An 18,000-nucleotide genomic window follows, 5' to 3' on the forward strand; every position below is an offset into this window, starting at 1 on the left:
AATTACTTTAAAGATGCTTGAAGAGTCGCGAATCCCCATAAAACCGAACTGGTTGGTTCTTACTCTTTTCTGGAAAAGTCTGAGTCAGTCTGCTCCCCTATGGGAGTAAACGAGATGTCTCCAAAAAACCCTTGTGTGTGTTGTATGGGGCGAGAAGACTGATAGGACATGGCCTGTGCAAGATAAATTGTACATGGTTAATGAAAAACCCTCCCCAAGAAAGAGAAATTAGTCCGTAGCAATATATCTGGTGTATGATACTACCAGATACTCAATGGATTGGCATTAATACCCCCACCCACCCTCTTGTTAAGGAGGATGAGAGAGATAATTCTTTAAAATTCAAAGTATGGGTCTGAAGTGTAACTTACAGCACAAGTCGGATACAGCACGTAAAGTTTCGACTGCTTTGGCCCTAATGGTGAGGACAGTAAATGGAAGAGGAGCCAGTCATCCTACCATTCATTTCAGACTTACACCTAAACATTACATGTCCCATATGGGAGCTGGGCTGGCTTCACTAAAGTAATAATTTGATAATTACAAAAAATATATAAAGTTATGCAACTTTCTAATGTTACCATATATTGTCCCCTATTCTGCAAAATATTAGTTAAATCACAATACTTAAAAATTTCAGTATGGTTCAGAAATATTCTATTAAAAGTTTACATTAACCTCAAGATGGGCATTACTAAACTACGGTACCACAAAGTTATGCTTACTAAAGTTTTATCCTATTAATACAACATTTGAGATAAGTCTAGCGTAAGTAGTTGTAAAGATTTTAATATTCTAAACCCAAACCACAGATTCTTCCTAATCTTGAATGTCTTATGTAAATATGCTTAATTTTCCAATCAAATCAAATTTAAAATAGGTTCATTAAATTAGATCCACTTCACATATGCACATTAACCTTATCCCATCATACATTCAAGTTTACTTCCAGGTTACCTTTATTTTAGTTCTCTTGCATCTTGACCCAACTTCCAACTGCTTAAGAGTATACATTTGCATTAAAATATTACTGGCAAACAGTTCTACCATGATAATGAAACCCCATATATATTTCAATAACACTATCACCTTTTACATTACTTCTGCAAATTGACAGGTTTAGATATACCTACACTAAATTATCTACGTTATGGTTTGGGCTAATACCCTAAAGTTTTATCTCAAGATCATTTAGTTAGGAAAAGACCCTTAATTGACAGTTTAAACAGTTATCTCCTCATACAATGTTCATTTTACCAGTAGTCTTAATTGATTAGGGCTCCTAGTTTCATAGTTTATAATTCTTTAATGGAATACAACATACATCTGTAGTATACTGCAACATTCATTCTAAATACTATTTGTTATAACAGTCCTTAGTTCTAAACAAATTACTAGCTGAAGTTCATTTTCATGTTTTTAGAGTTAAAAGATGGAATAAAAAAATCTTATCTTGCCTTTTACAGACTGACTTTTCATGTTATAACATCTGCTCAGATTAAAACCTCCAGACATTTGTGATTATTCATGTCACTCATAACAACTTACAGCTACTGAGGCTAACCTACTACAGTTTAAAGGAGCCTAAACCTGTGTGGTCTCTTATACACAAGGAGTCCATACCTTACTATTGATACATTGGCCCTAGGGCAGGGGAGACTATTTCTTTGGTAGTTATATTATATGGGATGCCCTGTTCTAGCCTTTAATATTCAAGTCCTTGGAGATAACAGCAATTAAACTGGGCGGCCCCCCCCCCCCAAAAAAAAAAAAAAAATTGGATCTTCTAAATACTGTAATTTATGTTTTTTTCCAGCTCTAGAAACCTGAATCCTTTAAATCAGGAGATTATTTTGGTTCAAGCTGGAACAGCTGTTTAATTCCTTAAGGGCCTTTCACATTAACAGACCTACCTGATAGATATGACATTGCCATTTTTGTTTTGCCACTAAGCTATCCAGACAATGTGGATTCCAACCAAAATATCTTGATCCCTCTCAGGAAACAGTATAGTGAAAACATTGTAGCTCTTCGTCGCCATGGATCACAAACTGATTAACTTGGTCATGATTCTTGCTTTCTGGAAAAAAAAAAAAAAAAGTGGGTTAAAAACTGGTTACTTAAATTAAAACCTACTGACAATTGTGTTATTTACTTATACATCAATACCATATTTTAAAAGAATTCTGTATTTCGCCTAACACTACAGTTGGCCTTTCTTTGAGGGGGTTAAGTAACACCTACTACAACCAAAACCTGCAAATACTTGGTGCCCTTAGGTGTGTAAACTCTATCCCCACAAAACACAATACTGCTATTATTCTACATACTATTTGTTGTAGTAATTGTCCTTGGGTCTTAAATCACCAGCAGCTGTTTATTTACATTTTTAGTTAAAAGATGTAATAAAACTGGCTTGTTTCTTACTGATATTTTAAAGTTTGTCTGGTCAGATTAAACCTACTGACAGCTGTGATTATTTACTCATACCTCAATACCAAATTTTTAAAGAAATTTGCATTTCTCCTAGCAATAAAATTTACCCTCCTTTGTGGGGGATAGATAACACAAACAAGCAGAGTTAAAATCTGCGAATACTTGGTGCCGTAAGGTGGATAAACTCGTGGCCCACGCCCCCATCAACACACACCACTGCCTACATTCTATTGACTTACACACTTGGTAAACCACTGTAATTCACACTATCATGGTATTGTAGTTCATATTACTTCAGAGGTAATTGCACATATACACAGCTTCATGTACAAGGTAAGGTGACTCATGACACTAAAGTCACTGTCACACCACACTATGCATTAGTAACAATACACTGTTGTTCATATCTAACAACACTCAAATCTACTGTAGCGTATTTTACTGTAAAGTATGTACAGTATTATCACTACAGTAAAACTTGATAAGGTAAGGCGAGACATCATGCCACAGCGTGTCTCACAACCACACCAGCTCATCATCTAACAGGCTGTACTGTATCTACTATACAGTATGGTACTGTATTTCGTACACAGTATATTATCACTACAGTACAACTTGATAAGGTAAGGCAAGACATCATGCCACAGCGTGTCTCACAACCACACCAGCTCATCACCTAACAGGCTGTGCTGTATCTACTATACAGTATGGTATTTCGTACACAGTTCAGTACTGCAAATACTCAGCTGTAATTCTTTTTCAAGGAATGTATGAATATTTATCATACAAGCGAAAGAGAAAAAAAAAAAAAAAAAAAGAAAAAAAAAAAAAAAAAAACATTTACATATTCTATGCAGTAAAATCTTGTGATGCATGATACAATTCATAAGGCGTAGTGGTAGCATTAATATGAAGTGTACACTACACGTACGAAAGTTCACAAGAACTGTACAGTAAAAAACCGATTTTGAGCGAAGCGAAAAATCTGTTTTTGGGTGAGATTGTCATGACGTCCTGATGGAAGGTTCCTTCAGTAGCTTCCTGAGGGTATATATGACTACAGTAGATATTCCCAGAGAATTAAAATAAAGGGTTCACAGGATTCTAACTTCTGGCGCGAGTACCCTAAAGGTTTCCCTTTAGGATATCGTATATCAACAGGGGACGTATGCTTGACACGCCACATGGCTATCTGCACCCCACATAGTGTTCACGCTCCGAAGGGGGAAGGTGGCAAGTTATAGGAGGAGCTGTTGCAAAGTTATCCTCCTGCGTTACTGTTACTGTACCTCGTGACGTAAACAAACGGCAGCCATAGCTGTCCGCCATCTTGACTGACGTCACATCCTCCCGCTTCATTCCTATCTAGCGTTTCTGTCAACCTCCACGATGCAATAAGAAAGGGAGGGGCCTGACAGGCCAGAATAGAAACAATAGGGCAGGTCCATCAGGACGTCATGGCCACCCACCCAAAAAGAGATTTTTCGCTTCGCTCAAAATCCATTTTTTGGGCTCAAGCCATGATGTCCTGATGGAAGTGTACCAGAGAATTAGTGTATCGTGGTTTTCCCCGTTTCAAAAGTGCCTTCTACTTCAAACAATATTCCTTTGGTCTGATGACCTTAGAGACCGTGAAATCTCCGTTACATGTCACTACCAGTGGCATAAACTATGACATGGCTTCCTGCCCCCCCGGCAGGGAGGTCCTGTTTGGACAAGAGGAACATCTCGAAGTACCCTGATGAAGATAAACTCACCTGGAGGCGAGGATCGTGCCAGTCTCGTGGACAGATCAGGAAAGTTAAATATCTGGGTAGGAACCATTATTTCACTTGCTTTGGTGAGCATATCTCAGACAGGAGTAATATCATACATGAATATAATAAAGAATAATTAGGGCATTAAAACTCTGTAACAGTAGTTTATTTCATATGGAAGGGAGAAATAAGACGCATATGATAACGAAATTTTCTATTTTATTCAAGAAAATTTGCAATATAATAAAATAAGGTAAGTAATTTACAACAAAATTATTGATTAGCAAACATAGACTAAGGACTGAAAAAGACGATGATGTGGAATCTGAAAGGGAAGAACTTGCCTATACACACATGAGTTCCAGGGGAACTAGTGTCTTTGAAAGTCATAATACACTTCATGTCCAATAAACATGTGGCACACGTGTTTGAGTATGTCACTTCACCTTGTGGAAGAACAGTCTTTTGTGACACTAGGTGTCACCTGAAATCACTATGTATCACACTAGGGTCAACACAGGCACCCAATTAGTTAAGAGTCCCGAAATAACTCGCTGTTCTACGCAGCACTAAGCAGCAGGTTTTAATACACTACCTGCGGCTACCACGAATCTCTTAACTTCGTGCACCTGCTTCGCATAGTTTAAAAAACACTCTCTAGGATTTTCAGCCTGTGAAAGAACGGAGGCTTTCGAAATCCATAGCTGGAAAAAATTTAGGGAAGAGGAGACTTTCCTAGGATCATGACCTGCGGGTGTACTGTCAGGTTCCACTCTGCGAATAAAGTAGGTGACCTTCGCCCTTAGTTGTCTAAGTGACAGGTCACTGCCCGATGTTTCTCCTTTAAAAAGCTGTCCTCCGCCAAAGTCTGAAGTTCTTCGAAGATAGACCTTAAGACTCTCCACTGGGCATAGAGAGACATCTTCCTTCAGAGGGCAGATTCTCCAAGATCCCCATCTCTTGGTGGGGAGTTAGTTTTTTGCGAGAAACGTAGGGTCGGGGAAGAGGGTAAGTTCCTGTATCGGCGAATTGTATCTGGCCCTCTTCTCTAGATAATGCCACTATTTCACTGACTTGGGCTCCCGAGGCGAAAGCAAAAAGGAAAATCACTTTTTGAGTCAAGTCTTTCAGAGGGCAAGATTCGTTGTCCAGGCTAGAGGCAAAGTGGAGCACTTTATCCAGAGACCAGGAGATGGGTCTCAAGAACTGTACAGTAAAAATCCTTATGTAACATGTTCGTAAATTAACAAGTGTAAAAAAAAAAAAAAAAAAAAAAAAAAAACTGCTATATTTAGTTACAAATACTGATGGATATTTCTTATTTATACACAAAGGATGGTTCCAACAAAAAATTTAAATTTTTTATGTGACTACTATCCCGCAAAGAGGCACGACTGGTGGGGTCGATGAGGCTAAGTGGTGTAGTTACAAATGGATGAACGATGAAGGGACGTAACTACATGTAATGACTATGCCTATGTGGAGAAAAAAAAAAAAAACACTTGAAATGTGTGTACCATACGTTTGTTTTAAATCTTTCTTATGTAATAAAGTATTATTTAAATAATACTATACAATATTCAATTTTGTACTTACATGTGTAAAAGATGTAAAAATTCACTGAAAAATATCTTGCCTGTCTGGTGCAAAAGGAAGGAGGATTGTCTACATCACTGTTTTGCGAGAGCTCCACTAGTGTTACTGGGAGAGGGGTTTCACATTCAGGAAAATCTGTGGTTGGAAGTGGCAGCAGCTGTTTTACACATGGGGTCAAGTACATCGCTATAGGGGAGCTGCTTTGCCACCTTTATTTCATCCATGATACTCCTGTAGGCTGAACAACTCTCATCCACGTATGCCTAAACTTGAGGCATGCAATATTGAAGGGTCCATGCTATAGCCTTTTTTTTTTTTCAAAATCCTCCACCATCTTGTCTAGCTTTCAAAGCGTGATGCTCCCATCCTTTTATTAAACTCGTCCGCCTTATTCTCCTCCTCTTCCTCTTGCTAAACCGACCATTTCAGCCAGGTCCTCCTTGGTCAGCTCCTTGTCATGCCCATCCAGAAACTTCAAAATGTCATCCTCAGCCTCCTGATGGTTTCCTGAAAAGCTTCATCAGGACTAAAGCTGGAATAGTCCTTAACACCATGGCCAGACATTTCCAGCAAAATCAAAGGGCTCCCACGAGACATCCGAAAAATTGAAGTTAAGGCTTTCAAGAGGAAACTGAAGACCTTATTTTGCGAGTGTTTTGACAGATCAAACAGTAAGCAAACAATACGCATTATGAAATGTTGAATGCTCCCAAATGAAACAACTGTAGAGGTCCTGTACAGTACGGTTCCCCTACTGCACAGGACCAGATAAGCAGTCCTTAAAGTAAAGAATCATTACCCATGGCAACTTTTACTTGCACCATCACTCGTCTGCTGTAATGATCCTTGAAGCAGCCCTGTCCATCTGCTGGACGAATGTCGTGGCACTGACTAAGTGGATGTCCTAGAGCATTATCCAGAGTCAGCAGGACCTTAAATCCAAACACTTTATTCTACAGGTAGCACAACCTCTAGCAAGCAGTAGTAACGAAACCAGTTCAGAAAGAGCTCGCTCTTCGTCCACGCTGCCACCTTGGGCATCCAGTAAATGGGCAGTAGGTTCATGTGGCTGAGTGCACAGGGCTTTGCTGATTTGTAAATAAAGCCAGGCCAAATAATGTGACCTGCAGTATTTCAGCAGAAAAATGTACACCCGAATAAGACACATACAGGCACAATGTTAAAGCAGCACAGAATTTTTCATCAGTGCACTTATAGCACTTTAAACCCATTTTTTGCAACATAAAAAATTCTAAAAATATTCCAAGGACTTCAATTAAGAAAAACCAAAAATTTTCTTACACAGCCTAACTGTCAATTGCTACCTCGAAATTGGGAGCAGTATTCCTCCTGGGCAATAAAGGTCTTCAGAGGCATCATCTTAAGAAAAATCTGTCATGCAATAAAAAAGTATATATATTTCAACAGTATAAAATACTACATTGGACATTGAATCCAAATTAAAATTATTCAAAATCCAATGAAATTTTTATGTTATGTACGCTAATTACATTTAAATTACGTTATGCGCGAGTAAACATTTTAATCAAGAAAGCAAATAATTTCACAACAATGTTGATAAACTTTAGGCCTACCAGTTGCATCCACATAAGAAAATTATTCTGGTTTGTAAACCACTTCCTCGATGATATTGAGAAGCTCCACTGAGAAAATCTAACCTGCCTCATGGTCCGCAAAGCCCTACTCCACAGCAATAATAAAGTTTTTCAATAAAAAAAAATTTAAACCTATCAAATCAGCCTTCGATTGCTTGGAAAAGCATTTATGGGGAAGACGTGGAGTCTTTATAAGTGGTCGGCTGAGGTTCATCTTTGCATGAAATGGCAGAGCAGAGACTTGGTCTTTTTTCCCAGTTAAGTGCCAATGACTATACTGTACCTTCCTATGCAGGTCCTCCATTGACAAAAACAAGGCATCTTCCAACTGGAACATGCCCTTTTCCCTTCACTTCCAAATACTCTTTGCACTGGTTGGGGCACTTTCATTCATGGCAGGACAAATCTTCTTAGCATTCTTCTACATGTACCTCACAGTACTATCATTCAGCCCAAAAGGTCATCTTATGGCTGCATGCGACATCCCTTTCCTTGCTCGTCGAGAACTTCTAGTCCGATCATGACCTTCCTCGGCTGCTTAGCTGTACCTTAGAAAGATGAAGCAGCTCTTAGGGGCCATGGCATCAATAAGAGATCACTTGCTACTTGACAATTGTGGGAGTTGCTTTCGTGATAACTGACAAGGGGAGAGTGACAAAATTGTGGGAGATGCTTTACTGATAACGGACAAGGCGAGAGTGACAATTGTGGGAGATGCTTTCGTGATAACGGACAAGGGGAGATTGGGAATTTGAGAAGTGGTTATATGCAGGAAGGAATGAATGAATGATTTAAAAGTTTTCAGGCATCCTGACTTCTAAGGTCATTGACGCCGGTAACATTTAATTTATGTATACAAAAATAAAAAATTAAATTAAATAAAAATTAAATAGTATTCAATTAAAATCATAAAAATTGAATGTCATAAAAGTTAAATATTTTTCAGAAGACCTGCTTCTGAAATAAATCTAAAAATGTCACTTGCATGGTAGGACACATCATTTCCAAGAATCTTGGCAAGGATGAACCTGCCACCCTCACCTCGAGCCTCAAACAAATATCTATTCCGCAAGTTGTTATAATTGGGGCATTCGGTCAACAAATGCCTTACTGTTAGAGGTACTAAACAGTCATCACAATACGGTTGGTGTTGGCCCTTCAGCAGAAACTCGTGTGTCAACCGAGTGTGACCAATACGGAGACGACAAAGAGACGTCTCCCATTTTCGGGGCATCATATTATACCTCCAAGGAGATATGTCATTTGTTATCTCTCGCATTTTATTCCCATCTTGACTATCCCATTGCTGTTGCCATTTATTGCAAACCAAGTTCTTGATGTCAGGTAAGAAATCATTACAGGCAATGGGATACCTTCTTGGCAGCAACTCGGATGCAGCCTCCTTAGCCAGTGAATCTGCCTTCTCATTCCCACACACACCTACATGTGCTGGAACCCAACAAAATTGAACTGTTATACCTCTCCGTCCAATAATAAAAAGCCATTCTAAAATCTTTAAAACTAGAGGGTTATTAGAATTAAAAACTTCCATAGCTTGAAGGGCATTCCTTGCATCACTAAAAATTGTAAAATTACCCTCCTTCTCCAACGCTATTTTCTCAATAGCGGTTAATATGCCATACAGTTCGGCAGTAAATATGGAAGCGGTCAGAGGAAGTGCACCTCTACAATTAAAACCATTACTATGTACTCCAAATCCAACGCCAGCATCAGATTTGGAGCCATCAGTATAGATAAAAGTTGATCCTCTATGTTCTTTAACATGTTCATTAAAAAGAGACCTGGCTTCTAGGTCTGACATATTCTTCTTATCTCCAATAAAATATTTACAAAAAGATATCTTTGGTAACTTCCATGGGGGCGTTGATGATACCTTGAATGGAAGTACCTTATTTCTAATTATATCCAGACTATTTAATAATCGTTTCACCCGAAAGCCATAAGGTTGAGGAGATTTTGGGTGCAACTCAAAGTATGATGCGTGTCTTACAAGGCTTGCAGTCTGAAAGGCTAGAGAGTTAGGGAGTCTTTGCAATCTAAACCAATACCGAAGATCGGAAGACATTCGGTAAAGGTCTAGAGGTAACTCTCCAGCATCAACAAGGAGACTTGGGATAGGCGAGGTTTTAAAAGCTCCAGTAGACAATCTAATACCTGCATGATGTATCGAGTCTAATATTTTTAACCGGCTTGAGGTGGCTGAAGAATATACCTCGCAACCATAACTAATTTTGGAAAAAATCAAGGCCTTGTATAATTTTAAAATAGTATTGCGGTCTGCCCCCCATGATGTATGGGACAATACTTTTAAGATATTCAGAGCTTCAACACATTTAGCTTTTAATGCTTTTAAGTGAGAAACCCATGTAAGCCTACAATCAAATATCAAACCTAAAAATTTAGCTTCTCTTGCACATGGTATCCGTTGACCTTTAATGTATATATCCGGGTCTGGATGTACTCCCCGGATACGACAAAAATGGACAATGGTAGTTTTACTTGTCGAGAACTTAAATCCATTCATGTCAGCCCACTGGATAATTTTATCAATAGAGTGTTGGATTTTTCTCTCAACCATTGCCATTTTAGTGCCAGCAAATGATATTGAGAGATCATCCACAAATAATGTTGAGAGAACATCCTCGGGAATGGCTGAGGATATCCCATTAATTGCTAGTGCAAAAAGGGTTACACTCAGCACACTACCCTGAGGAACTCCTTCTTCCTGGCACTTACTCTCTGATAGAGTTTCCCCCACTCTCACTTGAAAAACTCTACGTGAAAGAAATGCCTGAATAAATAGTGGCAGCTCTCCTCTCAATCCCAATTCATGAATGGTTTTAAGAATACCATATCTCCATGTGGTATCATATGCCTTTTCAAGGTCAAAAAATACTGTAACATGGTGCTGTTTGGAAGCAAAGGCTTCACAAATAGAAGACTCTAGTCGTATCAACACATCAGTCGTTGAGTGCATTTTTCGGAATCCACATTGAATCGGTGATAAAATACCTTTCTTTTCAAGGTACCACATCAGCCTTGCATTGACCATCTTCTCCATGATTTTACATAAACAAGATGTCAATGCAATAGGACGATAGTTTGCTGCTAAAAACTTGTCTTTACCGGGTTTTAAAAAGGCTAAAATAATGGCTAGTTCCCAAACACTTGGGTAACTATGATCATGCCATATTCTATTAATAATACTTAAAATAAATAGCTTTGTATTAAAATGTACATGTTTAATCATTGCATATGGAATTTCATCGGGTCCAGGGGCTGTATCATTGCAATGAGCAAGTGCGGAATCAAATTCTCTTTCAGTGAAAGGAGAATTATACGACTCTTCCCTTCTTGTTGCAAAATTTAAAATTTTCTTTTCTTCAGTGCTCCTATACTGGTGACCAGGGGCTCCTTCACACTTGCTGGATACATTTGAAAAATGATTAGCCAGGGCATTGCTAACTTCATTTGCTTCGGTTACATACTGGCCATTCACCTTCAACACTGGTGGTGGGTTGGGGGTGAATTTGCCAGCTATCTTTTTTACTTTCCTCCACACAGCAGATGGTGGTGTTCTACTGTTAATGGAGGAAACAAAAGACATCCATGACTGGCGCCTTGCTTCTTTCATGGCACGACGGAACTGTGCTCTACATTTCTTGTACATAATTAAATTCTCATCAGTTCGGAGTCTACGCAATCGTGTTAGAGATCTTCTTGTGGCTCTGTGGAGGGCAGTTAGTTCTGAAGACCACCACGGGACTGGTCGTCGTTTGAATAACCCTGTTGTTTTGGGAATTGAATTGACTCCTGCTGTATGGAGAGTTCCATTCAGTAAGTCTATGGCATCATCGATATTTTCAACCTGTTCAGCATCCCCCTCAATTTCGCTTAGCTCACGAAACTTTTCCCAGTCCGCCTTGTCGAGATTCCATCGTGGCGATCTCTGTAAAGGTGGACCATTGTTGGTGTTTATAATGATTGGTGCATGATCACTAGTATGCCAATCATCTGATGTCCTCCAATCAAAATCAAGAAGACAGTTAGAGCTTGCAATTGAAAGGTCAATGCATGACAAGGTACCTGTCTGAACATGGAAGTGTGTGGGCTCTCCTGTATTAAGGAGTCCCACATCCTCATTCTCCACAATTGATGAGATAATATTGCCCCTTGTGTTTGCTAGGATATCACCCCATAAAGGATGTCTACCATTCATATCTCCCAGTAAGAGAAATGGTTGAGGGAGTTGTTGAATGACCTCTGCTAAGTCATCATATAAAATAATTTCATTTGGAGGTAAAGTACAGAGAGCAAATTGTATATTTTCTCCCTATATCAACTTGTACAACAACTGCCTGCAGGGTTGTACGTATAGACATAGGTATTTGGGGAACATCTCGACGAATGTATACAAGACTTCCGCCATGGCTCCCTGCTTGTTGATTATATGGTGTTCTATAGCTAACATACTCTCGAGGACTAGGAGTGTTAGAATCAAGCATACTTTCCTGTAGACATACAATTATAGGGGAATGCTCGTGAATTAGGAGCTTAAGTTCTTCATATTTGGCCCTCAAACCCTGACAGTTCCATTGCAAAATGGAGGAGAAAACTATGGATTATTTCTGGAAGACATCTTGGATGAGGTCTTCCCATTAGCAGTTTTTAATCTAACATTATTACCTGTAGGTTTCTTCAGAGGTGGTCTTGTTATAATGGGTTTTATGTTTGTGTTTTTCTTTGTATCCTTTTGATCTATTTGTTGAGGTGGATGGTGGACCTCAACTTGAATTTCTGATTTATTCAGTTTATCTTCTGGTCCATTAGAAACATCAACAGACAAAACATCAAATTTATTTGATGTCATAACCTTGACGTTTCTAATAGAGGGTGGAGAGAGAGATGGAGGTCTCTCTCTTTTCCTATTTATCAGTGGTGAGGATTTACCAGGTTTTTGCACCTTCCCTACCACAGGTGCACCTGGTAACTTTGTTTCGGGTGGAACTTCCATCAAATCAGGCAAGGACATGGCCTGAGAGAGGTTAGTACTATTGTTGGTAATGGGGGATGAAGTTTGTATAGAAGTGGGCAGTGTTGCAGTTTTAATACACAGTGGTAAAGCCTTGGAAGGCAATATGCTTACCTTGTCACGTAAAACTCTACTATCATTAGATGATGTATTTCCTTTTTGGGAATTACTGGCAGCACTATGTGGGTTCGATGTCTCCTGTGGTATATTTTCTCTTGATTTCAGTGCATTTGCATAGCTGTTTGGTTTTTTCAGTAGTCTTTTGGCATGTCCTACACTTATGTGTTCTACACTGGATTTGTTGAGGGCTGCTTCTTCAAACTTATAAATCTCGCAGCTCCTGTCAGTGGATTTATGGTTTGAATTGCAATTCAAACAGCTGGGCTCAAGTGTACACTCTCCATGATAGGGACTGGCACAGATGCTACACATTTTTTCATTTTTAAAAACTTTAGAAGGATGTCCAAATTTGAAACATTTGAAGCATTGTAAGGGCTTTTGTTTAAAAGGTCGAACTTTTATTCTTTCATTTTCAATATCGATGTGGAAAGGCACATCAGCATCCTGGAAAGTAAGGATAATCATTGACGTCCCAGGAATCTTATGCACTTTCCACACTGTTAATGGGCACATGGCTAGTATTTCCTCTTCTGTAAATTCATACAGATCTTTATTGAAGACTACTCCCCTTCCGTAACTAAAGTTTAGGTGGGGTTTGACATCTAACATATCCTCATCACTGCTTGTCATAAGGTTAGACAGTATTACTGATTGCGTGAATGATTTAGCATGGATTAGGAAGCTATTTTTCCCAAAGCGAGATATATCACCTGGTGCAATGGTTCCTACCTTTTTCTGAATTAGTTTGCTAATTTTAAAATAATTCCCATTACTCCCTTTAGGCTCGGCAACAAGCCACATTGGTGGTTTTAGCTTTCTTTGGGGGAGCATAGTTAAATCGATATCTTTCTCAAACCAGTCAGCAGGTCTATATACATCCAAACTGTTTGGTATCTTATCACATAGGGCACCCATGACATTTAGGTTATTAATTTTGATATCATTGATGTTACATATTGCATTGAATGCTTCTTCATGATTATTATAAGTTATCCATGAATGCCATTTTTCATTTTCAAGTTTCATTCTAATTTCTTTTATCACTCCATAGCATCTAAATGCTTTATATATCATATCATAATCAGTATTAATTGGAATTTGGGTAACATGAAGGATTCTTAGTTTCCCTTTGTTACCCGACTTAATTGGTTTTGAAACATTAGTAGAGGGGTCCTTTTTTGTTCCTAAGTCATCAACAGAATTTTCCTTAATTGAATTAGCAGAGGTCGTCAACAGTGCCGGGGGAGAGTCAGCGTATCCAGGGGATGGGGGTTCATTGCTTAAAGAATCCATTAGATGAGAGAGAGAGAAAAGGGTTACTTAGATGTACCTGCTCGAGAATGTTAGGCCATCACACGCCAGAAAGGAAATTTGCACTTTCCACTATCGGCACAATGAGAGTATACTTCCCAGATGGTCCACTCCATACCCTACCCGAAGGATAGCATCAAAACAGATATAGAGGCACAGGTGTAAGCTGAACCCGCCTGTTAGGACTGAGACCAAGAAATTATGGAATCATCCTCCCCATATCTGTAATGACGGGCTTCCGGCCAAAAGCCGAGAGTCCTACCCCAAGCATTGGATCCCCCTGGATTCCGAAGACCCAACACTTGAGAATAGTTCCGCCAAAAAGGTCCAAACCATCTTCGGGATGGCTGAAATCATCCAATACTCTCACATATAGCTTTGAATGCAAACACCTCCCAACCGTGACACCTCCTCCCACTCATCAAAGCAGGCAGCAAGATAGGATGTATGAACATCCACGCCGGGGCTACAATGGATGAGAAACATCCAAGCCATAGGAAAGAAAAAAAAAAAAAAAATAAATATATATGTACATAATATATACACATAATGAGGGAAATTTTTCTCATTGAGTTTGGAAAGCAAGACGAAAGAAAGTTTATGAAATTAGGATAAGGTCGAAGTAATATTGAGAAAAAGAAAAAGGTGAAAGAGAGAAATTTAGATTCAAACTGGGGGAGTAATTTCCCCAAGTTCGAGAGCCCTCTTGCCCGTCACCAAGTTTCAGCACGGGAGTAAAATGCCGTGCTGAAGCTCAATGACTTCATCAAGGCATTCTCTCATTAAGAGGGTGTGCAGGAAGGAAAATGGTGCGAGAAAAGCAGGGTGCAAAGAAACTCTGCCAGTTTGAAGATATCTGACTGCACGCCGGCGAATATGTTAAACTATTCAAATTTTATACGGGTCTCTAAACCAGGAACAGCCGAATCTGTGTAGACTGAGGGCTGACTGTGTAAACCCGAGTCCTTTAAATAATGAGATAATTTCAGTGTAAGCTGAACTGTGGTTGAAATCCTTACTGAGTTATTGAACTTGTGGTGCATGAAGGCGGGAAGGGCCGCCCCATAACATGTAAGAAGATATAGGACTGACAGCAGTCAAGGAGGGAAATTTAACACCTAAAAGTTAGGTCTATATAGCTGGGAAAAATTAAAATAGACTAAAACATTATTTGTTCCTACACAAAAACAAACCTACGCCCTTTAAACAGCGAGATTCATTACTTGGTGGGTAGATTTTACGTTTTCTCAAATAAATACATATGGAAAATAATTTAGTTTAAGCCATTTTATTTGACTTTACGTCTGTCCGACACTGACATTGAAGGTCGTAATATTACTAGAAAATCTTTAAAAGCATATAAAATCATGTTGGACAACAGGAAATCATATAACAGTAAATGATAATACAATCATAAATCCTAAAGAACAAAATGTGGAAACATCAGACTGTTGTTGATGTAAGGGATTTTGACGAAGGAAAAATCTATTTCTGGGGAGAGACCTGTGATGGCCGGTGAAAAGTCCTTCTTTGTATTTTTTCTGATATAAATCTTCCAAATATACCAGAGAAAATTAAAAGCATGGAATGCAGAGGTTACTACCCTCACGCGAGTACTTCGTGAGTGTCGTGTATACATCAGGGGCGTGTGAAAACCACTATTCACAGGCTGTCTTCCATTTAGATAACTCCTCCATCAAAGGGAAGGGCCATAACAAAGACCCCAGAAACCACACTTGGGCCACGCCACGTCACCCACACGAACGCCTTCTAGGTCATCGTTCTGTTTTGGACTTGCCCGCATAGTTGATAAGTTTTTGTATAGTGATTTTCGGAAGTGATTGTCGTTAATTCAACATGACTGACGTTGCTACTTCACCTTTACCAATGTTAAGTACCATAGTTTGTTTTGACAGTTTATTTCAGTACCGGGCATTTGTTCCTTTTCCAGTATTGTGGATTTTAGTTTTGGAAGCGGTTGGCCGGCCTCGGTATCGGCAGCCATTTTGGGTGTTGTTCGCTTCAGTAGATTTTCAAGTTAATTTTGCCCATCTGGTACTCTGTCATCTAGATTATATCACATACGTTTTTTGACCAATTTTATTATCATTATTTATTATTGATTTTTACTATGGTATTTATTTGCTAGCAAGTCCAATTTAGACCTACGAAGAATAGCGATTTAATCTGTGTTTTATTCATGATCACACCTCAGGAAGGTGCTCGATTTAGACTATGTTTATTTGTTACGTTGTCGTTATTCTTCGTTCTTGGTTACTTTACTAAGAAAAAGCAATCAAATTTATTATTTTTCTTATTTTATTGTGTGATGTTAGTTGTTATTATGTAACCTTGAGAGCGTGAGCAGTGTGTGCTCGCTTTCTGTTTCTACAGATATGAGTTACCCCTTCTCTCGTTTTCTTTATTAAGCTCGAGTAAGAGGTAGATTTCCCGTTTACCGTTTTTATACGATAAAGAGTTATTCTTGCCTCCTCTTATTCTCCGAGTTGATGTTGATACGTTTAATGATATTACGTTTAATGATATTCACGTTTTATTGTTGTGGTTACTGTTAATAGAGCTAGCACTATTAATAGGTTACGTTAGTGTACGAGTCATTATTTGGGGTCGCCTTATGCCAACACCCTTAGCTCCGCCTTGAGTTATACTCCGCTATAATGGATACTCATTAGGTGTGAACTAGTCAGATATTTGGAGTGCAACGGTCAAATCCGGCACTCAGACTCCGGCTGAGGCCTTTTGCACACGAACCTTTGTCATGATTGATCACATTACATTATTACGGTCCCTTTTTTCATCGAATCTCCGGCTTCACTGGAGATAACACAGACATTCAGTATTGGGGAATGTTATCGTACCGCTGAGGATCACGATTTCATGATGACGGACCTTTGTCACTGGTTCTCCGGTACAAAAAGAGATCAATCAGACGATCAGAACCGGAGTTAACATTTTGATCAATCAGACGATCAGAACCAGACCCTGAAGAGAGAGACTCCTCCAAGGTCGACCCACATCAGAGTAGTGTCAGACAGCACAGACGTAGTACACTACGTCAACAGGGTAGGATCCAAGTCACCCAACCTGAATCAGATCCTGGTCACTATCTTCGCCTGGGCAACAATAAAGAACTGGTTCCTGTCAGCAACTCACCTAGCGGGAGGCCAGAATGTGAGAGCGGACTCACTATCCAGGACGAATCCACTGGAGTCAGAATGGTCTCTAGACAATTTCATTCCGGTGGATACTCAGGCTGGTTCCGGGCCTCCAGGTAGATCTATTCGCAACTCAGATGAATCACAAACTTCCATGTTATGTGACCCCAACCCTGGACCCTCGGGCTTATGCCATGGACGCATTACCCCGGGATTGGAACCATTAGAAGAAGATTTCCCCATTTCCCCCAGTGAATCTTCTAAAGAAACTTTTACACAAACTACGCTCCTTCCGGGGCGCAGTGGCTTTAGTACCACCTCACTGGCCAAGAACAGTTGGTTTCCTCTCCTCCTCGAGTTGAAACTCCGTCTCATCCGGATCCCGTTCCTCAAACTGACTCGAGTAATCCAAACTCACTGTGTCAGATTACTCAAGGATAGCCAAAACTCTGTGGACTACAGGAAGTTGGCAGCTCGTAGAGACGCGAACATTGGACCGGAAAACGATCTCTTCATCGAATCAGACAAAAGGGACTCGACAATTCGCCAATATGATTCGGCCGTTAACAACTAGCAGATTCCCTAAGAGTTCAGACCATACTCGTATGTCCCCGAATTTAGCCATCTCTTTCTTGAGGTTCCTATTTGACAAAGGCCTAACAGTTAGCATTTTAACCACCATCAAGTCAGCTTTGAAGAAGATCTTCCTTGTTGGGTTCAACATTAACCTAGCTGATTCCTATTTCTCATCAATTCCAAAAACATGTGCTAGGCTTCGACCTTCGGTTCGGCCACAAAAGGACTCGGTCTCTGAACGGTGTTCTCAACTTGCGACGGACACGGACAAAGAATCCTGCTCTTATATCACTCTTCTTAGGAAGACTTTATTTCTAACGGCTATGGCCTCAGGTGATGGAACATCAGAACTAGCAGCT

General features: G+C 39.5%; 1 protein-coding gene across 4 annotated transcripts in view; it reads right to left on the reverse strand.

Moving 5' to 3' along the window:
- Nucleotides 1-18,000, reverse strand: part of LOC137641618 (uncharacterized) — a 115,430-nt gene that overhangs the window by 18,715 nt on the left and 78,715 nt on the right. For all 4 annotated transcript variants that reach the window (XR_011044560.1, XR_011044561.1, XM_068374352.1 and 1 more), the window contains one exon: nt 1,914-2,080. The gene's annotated coding sequence lies outside the window, so the exon portion shown is untranslated. The remainder of the gene's footprint in view (nt 1-1,913; nt 2,081-18,000) is intronic.

Source organism: Palaemon carinicauda, chromosome 5 (assembly GCF_036898095.1).
Source record: "Palaemon carinicauda isolate YSFRI2023 chromosome 5, ASM3689809v2, whole genome shotgun sequence".
Classification (NCBI taxonomy): domain Eukaryota; kingdom Metazoa; phylum Arthropoda; class Malacostraca; order Decapoda; family Palaemonidae; genus Palaemon; species Palaemon carinicauda.